Source organism: Aquarana catesbeiana, linkage group LG09 (assembly GCF_042186555.1).
Source record: "Aquarana catesbeiana isolate 2022-GZ linkage group LG09, ASM4218655v1, whole genome shotgun sequence".
In the NCBI taxonomy this organism is placed as follows: Eukaryota; Metazoa; Chordata; class Amphibia; order Anura; family Ranidae; genus Aquarana; species Aquarana catesbeiana.
Genome location: NC_133332.1, coordinates 107,425,128 through 107,434,487, shown reverse-complemented (window position 1 = coordinate 107,434,487; position 9,360 = coordinate 107,425,128).

Below are 9,360 nucleotides of genomic sequence, written 5' to 3'. Positions count from 1 at the left end.
TTGTGGGACAATGAGTAGTTGATGAGCTGGGTCGCTCCTTGTAGATTTTATACTAATCCAGGGTCAGCTGAGACCAGGCAGGGATAGGGGCTAAAACTGGATCGGCTCCGGGCACGTTTTTGAAAAAGGAGGTGTAGTTAAAGCGTGACAGTGCGTCTGCTGCGAGGTTGCACTTGCCTGGAACAAATGAGCAGTGGATATTAAACTGATGTTGTAAAGACAGTTGTACCAGCCTGTGCAGGAAGGACATGACCAAGAGGGCCTTGGACCTGCCTTTGTTAATAATATCTGCCGTGGCCTGATTGTCGGTGGTGAAGGCCACAGTTTGTCCTGTCCAACAATGACCCAAGAGCTGTGTGGCTGCCACTATCAGAGCTCAAAGAGGGAAGATGTTCGGGTGAAGCCAGAAATTAAAAGTATCTGTGAAGGCCAGGGTCCTAAAAACCAATGGTGGCCAAAAACTGCTGCGAAGCCTGTGGAGGCTGCAGCATCTGTCACTACCTGGGGTGATAGGGATGACATAGTAGGTATAAATAGGGATATACCATTCCAGGCGGAAAGGAATTCCTCCCACATAGATAGGTCCACTACTGCTGCAGTATCTAGATTGAGGATCCGATCAGGGTCCTGTGTTTGTGAAAGGAATACCAGCAGACCTGACACAAAGAAGCGACCCTGAGGAATGATCCGCATGGCAAAATTAAGCATTCCTAACAGAGATTGCAGCTGCTTCTTCGTACACCTCCTAGTGTGGGTGAAGTCTCGGAGGACCGCCCTGATGCGGGTCAGTTTGTCGAGGTGGAGACTGGCCTGCATGGAGCAGGTGTCTAGGTTGACTCAGAGAAAGGTGATGATGTGTGCTGGATTGTCGACTTTATGTTCAGTGATGGAAACATTGAGATTCCCGAATACGACTCTCAGTTTGTCAAGGTCTCCTGGGGACATGCTGGGCGGTTCGATTAACAAGAAGTCATCCAGGTAATGGATGACCATTCGACACTGACCTTTGTGCAGAAGTATCCAGGTGAGGGACTGCGCAAAAGTATCGAAGAGCCAGGGGCTACTCTTCGAACCAAAAGTCAATTTGGTGGCAAAATAGTATGCCTCCTTCCACTTAATGCCATGCCAGCACCAAAGGGACGGGTGGATAGGCAGGAGCTTGAAAGCATCCGAGATGTCGGCTTTGGAGAGCCAGCGCCTGTGCCTGCTTTGATGATCGTTTGAATTGCCATATCTACAGAAGCATACTTGAGGTAGAACTCTTTGGAGGGGATTAGGAAACTGAGACTGGGAATGTGGGAGATTCTTGCATTCGTAGGTAATATGGGGCAGGGTAATGAGGCCGGTATGAAACCCTGCTGTGAATCCTTGGATATGGCCAGGGAGGGAGTAGGGTGTCCGGTTAGGTAGAGCCCTAGCCACAGGACATTAACTCGGCTTAGTCATGCCTTCTTTTGTTGCTTGACCTCACACAAGTTCCTTGGATGTGCCCTCTAGCATAGGTTGCAGATGTGGAGTAGGCGGCATTGGCTGAATTTGCAGGAGCCATAGTTGAAATTGTTACAGATAGCTGCTCCTCCCACGGTTCGGACTGGGAGTCTGAATTTGTCCACCTGAGGCATCTGTACAGGGGCCGACTGGCCTTGAACTGCACCGGAGGTGGAGGGAAACTCGAAGGGGCGACGGATTGTCGCATTGGCACACCAGGTGGTGGTGTGGGTGGAGGACTGGCAGATAGCGCACAGTGGTGAGCACAAGCCGGCAAAGTGGCGACAGAACAGCTCTGTGTCCATAAGGCTCCAATTCGTAGTTGTCTGGAATTGTGTGAGCCTAGCTGCTGCCTTGGCGGAGAAGGAATGATGATAATTGTAAAAAGAAAATCCTCCATACTTGTAGCCCAAGTCTACTACAGTATGGAAGTATAAGTCCAGCTCTTATCTCCTGCTGGGAGAGGCTGAACATAGGACATCCCTCAGCATGCTGAAGGCCAATGTGAATTCTGGGATGGACAATTTCCAGTTGAGCTTCTGGTTTTTGGCCTTAAGGACCACTGACACGTCAGATCGTGGACTGAAATGATGAGAGAGGCGAGGTTGACATCCCTGCCGTCCAGGATGTCCTTCCTAATGCTGTCTGGAACCAAATGGGATGGGTAGATAATGGGGCTCCACCCTGCGGTACCTACAGGAAGGGGTGCCAAAGCCTGGATTACGGTAGGGTCAGGGATAGCAGTGGCCGGGCGAGCCTCCAAGAGTGCCACTCAGGTTTGAACATCCATGCCTGAGGTAGACAGAGATGAGACCATTGTGTGGAGTTGTATGATGGCAGAGGATACTGGAGGGATGCCTGCTGGGTGCTGGGCCCTGCTGTGGCTGGTGGAGGGAAGAGGAGCTTGAAGAGCTCACCCTTCCTAGCTGTAGCGGGAAAGGACACATTCCTGCGCCTTAGTTCTGCCGTCAACTTGGGGATGGTCCATCCCCTGAGGGATTGCACACTACTGCTTTCTGAGATCGGAGAAGGTGACAGAGGGGCCGTGAGGTCTTTGCTGCTGGCCTGGGACATGGTTCTGCCCTAGATATGATGTCCTATTCTTGAGGTCAAGTTTTAGTTGACCGGAACCTATTAAGGGTGACATAGTTACATAGTAGGTGAGGTTGAAAAAAGACACAAGTCCATCAAGTCCAACCTATGTGTGTGATTATGTGTCAGTATTACATTACATATCCCTGTATATTGCGGTCATTCAGGTGATTATCTAATAGTTTCTTGAAGCATGAATTTCAAATTTGCTTCTTTTCCCTAAAAAGGCATACGTACCCAGCTCATACTCTTTTGGTTTTTGTTTTTTGTTTTTTGTTTTGTTTTTTTTCCATAATATTTTATTGGTAAAAGAAAAATAAGGTTTACATTGCCTTTAGTTACAGAAAATGAGGCATAATAAAATATTCGACAACATTGACATTCGAAGCTAACAAGCAGTAATTTTTGTAAAAAACTTTCTCCCGCTAACGGTGGTATGGTGGACACTTATAGAAAACATGAGATATAGTTGTGAAAGGTCACTTGTACAAATGCATTTGTCCCAATACTATTAGTTCTGTCTGACATCTACGGATGTTTGGGTGTATTTCATGAGTAGAATCAAAGCTTTACTCTATCATAATGGCTAATGTTGAGTATCTAATTCCGTTCATAAACTAAACAGCTAAGGGTGGTTGAACATCAGTGTTTACAAAGAAGGGATTCTGTCCGAAGGGGAAAACTGGTTTATGGTGTAAATTTATAGGAAAGGAAAGATGAAGGGGGGGGGGGGGGAGAGAAGAAGGAAAACGGAGGGGAGGAAGGGAGGGGGGGGGATGGGGGTGTGTGGAAGGGGTCAGGAATATCTCGCAGTCTCCGCCACCATATCTGAAGGTTTGTATTCCCACGGGTAGGGTTGCCCAACTGGTGGGTCTTTAGGTGGGTACTTGTATAACATGACAGGCAGTCTCCCCCATTCTTCCCTTGTTTAGGTGAGGGAGGTCGACCATCACATATAACTTTCATAAGTTTGGCTTCTGAATGTAATAAAGAAGTTATTGAGAGTTGCCAGCGTCCTGGGGATCACGGTCTGTGTGAATTCGGTTGGTCAACTGTTTATATTGATCAGTGGTACGGAAGTGGGACCAACATGCCCATGTGTATGAAAATTTGGTTGGGCAATCTTTGGCTATGGAGATCAGTTCCTCCATTTCCGCAATTTTTTCTACTCGTTTGAGCCATTCCGGGATAGTGGGAGCATGGGTTGTTCCCCAGTGAAGAGGGATACACAATTTTGCTGCATTCAATAGGGGTGGTATTAGCGTTTTGCGGTATTGATGTGACGGTATGTCTGAGTGATGAAGGAGGCATTGTGCTGGGGTGTGCTCTAGGGTGTATGTGGAGATTTGTGAGGTCAGTTCCCTAACTTGGGTCCAAAAAGGCTGGATTAAGGGACAGGACCACCATATGTGTTCTAATGTACCTACTTCATTGGCACATCTCCAGCATTTGTCAGATAGGGCAGGATAGTATTTGTTAATGACTATAGGGGTTCTGTACCAACGCATTAAAATTTTATAATTATTCTCTTGAATCGAGACATTACGGGAGCCTTTATGCGTTATCATAGAAATGTGTTCCCATTGTTCCTCTGTTAATTCTGTTTGTAAGTCTCTTTCCCAGCTTAAGCAAGCTTTGTTAGTTTTCATTGAGCTTCCAGAGGAGAGCAAGTTGTAAACGTTTGAGATCATATGCTGCTGGGGTGTAGAGTGAGCGCAGAATTGTTCAAATGGTGTGAGTGGACGAGAGACTGAGGAAACACTGTCAATTTCTTTTTAGGGAGTCACGTGTCTTCATCATGAATGAAGACACGTGACTCCCTGTGTCGAAGACGCGTAGGGGAGGGGCCAGGACGGAGCGATCAGCACAGAGCTGGGTTGTGGAGCTCTCACACCCCGCAGCACGCCGCACAGCCGTTTTTTCCTATGTTATGTTTGGTGCACATGAGCACCTTATAAATGTGAGTACCCCATGTGGTGATTGGATGTGATTTTAATAAAAGTATCCTACGGTATTATACTATATTAACGGTAACAAGACACTGGTGTGAGTGGAGCCATAAAGAATCTAGTGTGGGAATCAGCTGTACCTAATACTGAGCCCAGGGGTGGCTCCAAAAGCGTGTATTGACACAATTAAAACCTGTGTCACACGCTCCAAGGTGAGCGCAATCACATTGGGGGTCATCAAGGCACTTCACAGCATGTTTTTCTTTGGGCACGTTTGATTCAAAACCGGAACTTTTTCTTTGAACCATCACCATTACACTGACTTTTATTTGAACTTGGTCACTTTATGTTACTGGATTGGAAGATTCTTTCACGGATGTGATTTGAACACTTTTATTAGGGCGATTATAGTTTCAATTCGCCCATGCATGTGATTGATTTACTCTGTTTGTGTTTTACGAATATATATATTGTTTTATTTAATTTTTTTTCTTTTTCATTTTAATCACAGTGGATCTACATATGTGTAACATTTTTTAGCATATACACCTTATTAGGAATGATTATATTTTAATCACTGTGGATTGTATATTTATCTTATTACGTTTTTCTATGCACATTGCACTTTGTGTTTTATTGCACTAGTTATTTTTTAGTGTGTTTGGTCATAGGATTCACACAGCAGGTGATCTTAGTAAGTGATCAGAGCTTTAGGACTCACACAGCAGGTGATCTTAGTAAGTGATCAGAGCTTTAGGACTCACACAGCAGGTGATCTTAGTAAGTGATCAGAGCTTTAGGCTCTATTTGATTTGCACGCTTTATTATCTATGATTTGTACTTAGATTTACAGTTATTCAGTTACACCCCTAGGCGCGGCGCATTTTTTTCATATATAATCTATAATTCTAGAGAGGTGACAAGCCCAATAATATTTCTTGAGATCCGTGAGGCCGATGCCCCCTTTTGTCTTAGGGTGTGTTAGGTGATCGTATGCTATTCTAGGTCTTTTCTGTCTCCATAGAAATCTAGTACACAAACGTTTGTAAAGTTGGAAGAAAGTTGGGGGGAGTTTAATGAGTATGGTTTGTAAGATATAAAGGATGCAGGGAAGTATATTCATCTTTAGGATTGCTGCCCTTCCAAACCAGGAAAAATGGGGATTATTCCATTTGCTTAGGTCGTTCGTAATAGCTTTAAAGATGGGTTGATAATTTTTGGAGTATAAGTCTGAAAGCTTTGCCGGTAGGTGTATCCCGAGATATTTAATCTGATCATGCCTCCATTGAAAGGGGAAGTTTCTTTTGCATTGTGTTACCAGTTCCTGTGGGAGGGAGATATTTAGGGCCTGGGATTTTGCGAAATTGATCTTGAAATTGGAAATGGTGTGAAAGATATTTGCTTCTTTTAGGAGGTTTGGGATCGGGGAATATTGGGGAAAGTGGGCATCCCTGTCTTGTTCCATTACTAATAGAGAAGGCGTTCGACAGATGGCCGTTAACACGTACCCTAGCGGTTGGAGTGGTATAGAAGGACATGATAGCATTGAACATCCGATCTTGGAGACCAATACGTCTCAGGACTGCTCCTAGGTAGTCCCATGCCAACCTGTCGAACGCCTTCTCTGCATCTAGGGACAGAAAGAATCCCTTATGTTTTTGATTCATAATCCAATGGTGTATATTCAGCACCTTGATTGTGTTGTCCCTAGCCTCTCTTCCAGGTATAAAACCAACTTGGTCCCTCCCTATTAGAGAAGGTAGGAGAGGTAAAAGACGGGAGGCTAAAATCTTGGCATAAAGCTTTACATCAACGTTTAATAAAGATATTGGCCTATAGTTACTCACTGATGTAGGGTCTTTTTCATCTTTTGGGATCACTGTGATGTGAGCTTCTAGCAACCTATAGAAGGGGAGAGTGGATGATGTTAAGGAGTTAAAGGTCCTAATCATATGTGGGGCTAGGGTATCTGTAAAGGTTTTAAAGTAAGTGCTGTAAGTCCATCTGGGCCAGGACTTTTGCCATTTTTAAGTTGTTTGATAACCGCTTTGAGTTCTTCTTCCCATATAGGATTTTCAAGGTGTGCGGCGTCTTCTTTATCTATAGGTTTGGGGGAATATTTGTTGAGAAAAGATTTGATTATCTTGCGTCTGTTTTCAGATCCATAATGGCTTGTGTCTTGTTTTGGGAGATTATATAGTTTAGAGTAGTATGTCTCAAATTGGGCTGCTATGTCTGTTGGGGTGATATGGGACTTCCCTTGAGGATCTTTAATAGTATGAATGGTTGCATGTGCTTTGCTGGTCTGGAGGGCTTTAGCAAGATATTTACCGCATTTTATTGCCGAATTCATAGGCGATCTTTTGGTGCAAAATAAATCTGCGTTGCATTTTACGGTTCAGTTCTTCACGTAACATTTTCCTGGTTAGGGTGAGTTTGTGATAAGTTTGCTGTGCTTGTATTTGTTTATGGGCAAGTTCAAGCATTTTAATCTTGTCAAGGAGATCTGTGATTTTCTGTTGTTGGGCTTTTTGACGTGAAGCTTTAAGGGCAATGAGTTTACCTCTGACTACACACTTGTGGGCTTCCCATTGTGTGAGTGGGGCTGTGTCCGGCGTGTCGTTTTCTAAAAAAAAGGTGTGTATGCAGCTACTGATATCACTGACTACTTCTTCCGAAGTAAGCAATGACGAGTCTAGGCGTCAAATGTTTTTGGGAATGTGTTTGTCAGGGAACGTCAGGATCATTGTAATTGGGTGGTGGTCCGACAGCAGCATTGGTTCAATGGTGGCAGTAGAAAGAAAGGGAATATCTTTCTGTGACAGGAACAGATAGTCGATTCTCGAATATTTGTTATGTGGGGCCGAAAAGAAAGTATGTATCATGTAAAAGAAGGTCTTGGATTTGTAGTTTAATTTGTCGGATAGCTTTGTATGGTAGAGAGGTTGTGCCTGTGGAGGTGTCTAAGATTGGGGAAAGGGCAACATTGAAGTCTCGCCCTAGGATGATCAGACCAGAGTGAAAATCTGAAAGTAGTCGTGCGATAGATCTAAAGAAGCTTACTTGTGCAGAGTTGGGGCTATATATGTTGGCCAGGGTCACAGGTTGTCCCTGGAGTCGGCCTTTCAGAAAGAGGTATCTGCCTTCTGTGTCTATGAATAAGTCCTCGAATTGCCAGTCAAGGTTTTTTGAAATAAGAATTGAGACCCCTTTGGACTTCGCAAGAGAATTGGTGGCATGGTATACCGTTGGGAACATGTGGTTCATGAGCTTGGGTATTTTGTTTGTGTGAAAATGTGTCTATTGTAAGAACACTACGTTTGCCTTCAGTTTAGACATCATATCTAGAACTTGACTACGCTTCTCCGGGATGTTGAGTCCCTTTACGTTTAGCGAGACTATTTTGAGTATAGAGGGTTTTGTGGTGGTGCGTGTGTGTGCCATAGTGAACTATTGTTCAGTCAGAGCGTTATTAATTGAGCGAGATATAGAAGGTAGCTATTCTTTCCCGCGGGAGTTGGAAGGGTTTGGAGAAAAGAGCTTTTTGTGAGTTTTGCCTTTGGCGGGATGTGGTGGTGGCGGAGACTGCAAGGTAAGGAAGGAAAGGAGAGGAGAGGAATGGAGGAGGAGAAGGGGGTAAAGGAGAAAGATAGGAGAGAGAGAGAGAGAGAGAGAGGAGAGGGGGGGAGGGAAACAGGGGGAAGAGGGGGAGAAGGAGTGTGTGGTAAGTAAACTGGGATTTAGAAAGAAGTTGGATGTATGGTATTCCGGAGTGAGGGAGGTTATATATAACCTACCCTACAGTTCGAAAAGTATCCGGTAAGGTTTGACAGGAATACTTACGTTCCTGTCTTGTGGGGGGGTGAAAAGTGTCGAATCGGAACGGTCGAGATTCAGTATCTCCCGTCTACTGAGGTTTGTGCCTATGAGTACATGATGGAGCCAACGTTGTTTTAAGAGCTAGACATAATAACCTTGGGTCTAAACTCATGGGAGCCAAGTAGGAGACATTCCAGTCAGGTCAATTAGCAGATATATTGAATCAACATTGAATAAACAATAATAGCTCTATATTGTAAAACAAAGTAAATTGGTATAGGAACCAGAACCTTAACGTGAGGTCCTCTTAACTTGAAAGTAAGCCCCGTTGTATCACCAAGGAAATGGAGATGGGAGGGGATTCTAACAGTTATACATACCAACATTGTTAATAATATTCTTCCGAAATATTCAACACCATAGGACTACCATTGAATCTATATCGGAACGTAACCCTGCTCGCTTGTGTGTGTCCTCGGGCAGTAATCAGTTTATGGTCGGTAGTTTTGCATATCACACTCTAAGGTGGTTTGGGAAGGGGACATCTCTAACCTTAATATGTGCCTAAAATCTTAGAGGTTATAAGGTGAGACAGCCCATTACCTCTTTGAGATGGTGTTAGTTAGGTGTTCATAATAGGTGTGATTAGTTTTGGGAATATTCAAATCGATTGGACACCTAGGATTTGGGGATACCACCGAACAAGAGAGAAGGGTCTTTCTAACATATTGTAACTTTTAAACAAGCATATAACATCTTTCCAACGTAGGGTGCTAGGAGGAGGGGTGAGGCTCCCACAGATGCCACATTTTGGAGTTTAATTAGAGTGTCTAAAGCTCTCGAATAGTTAGAGAGCGGTTGAAGAGTTAGATTCTCCTAATTATAGGAGAGGTGAAGGATAGCAATGTGGATTGAATCCATTGCCTGTCATGGAAATGAGGCTGGCATCTGTGTAACGTCACCCACCGTAAGTCACCCGTGTAGAGTATCTGAAAATACATTCATAGTAAGT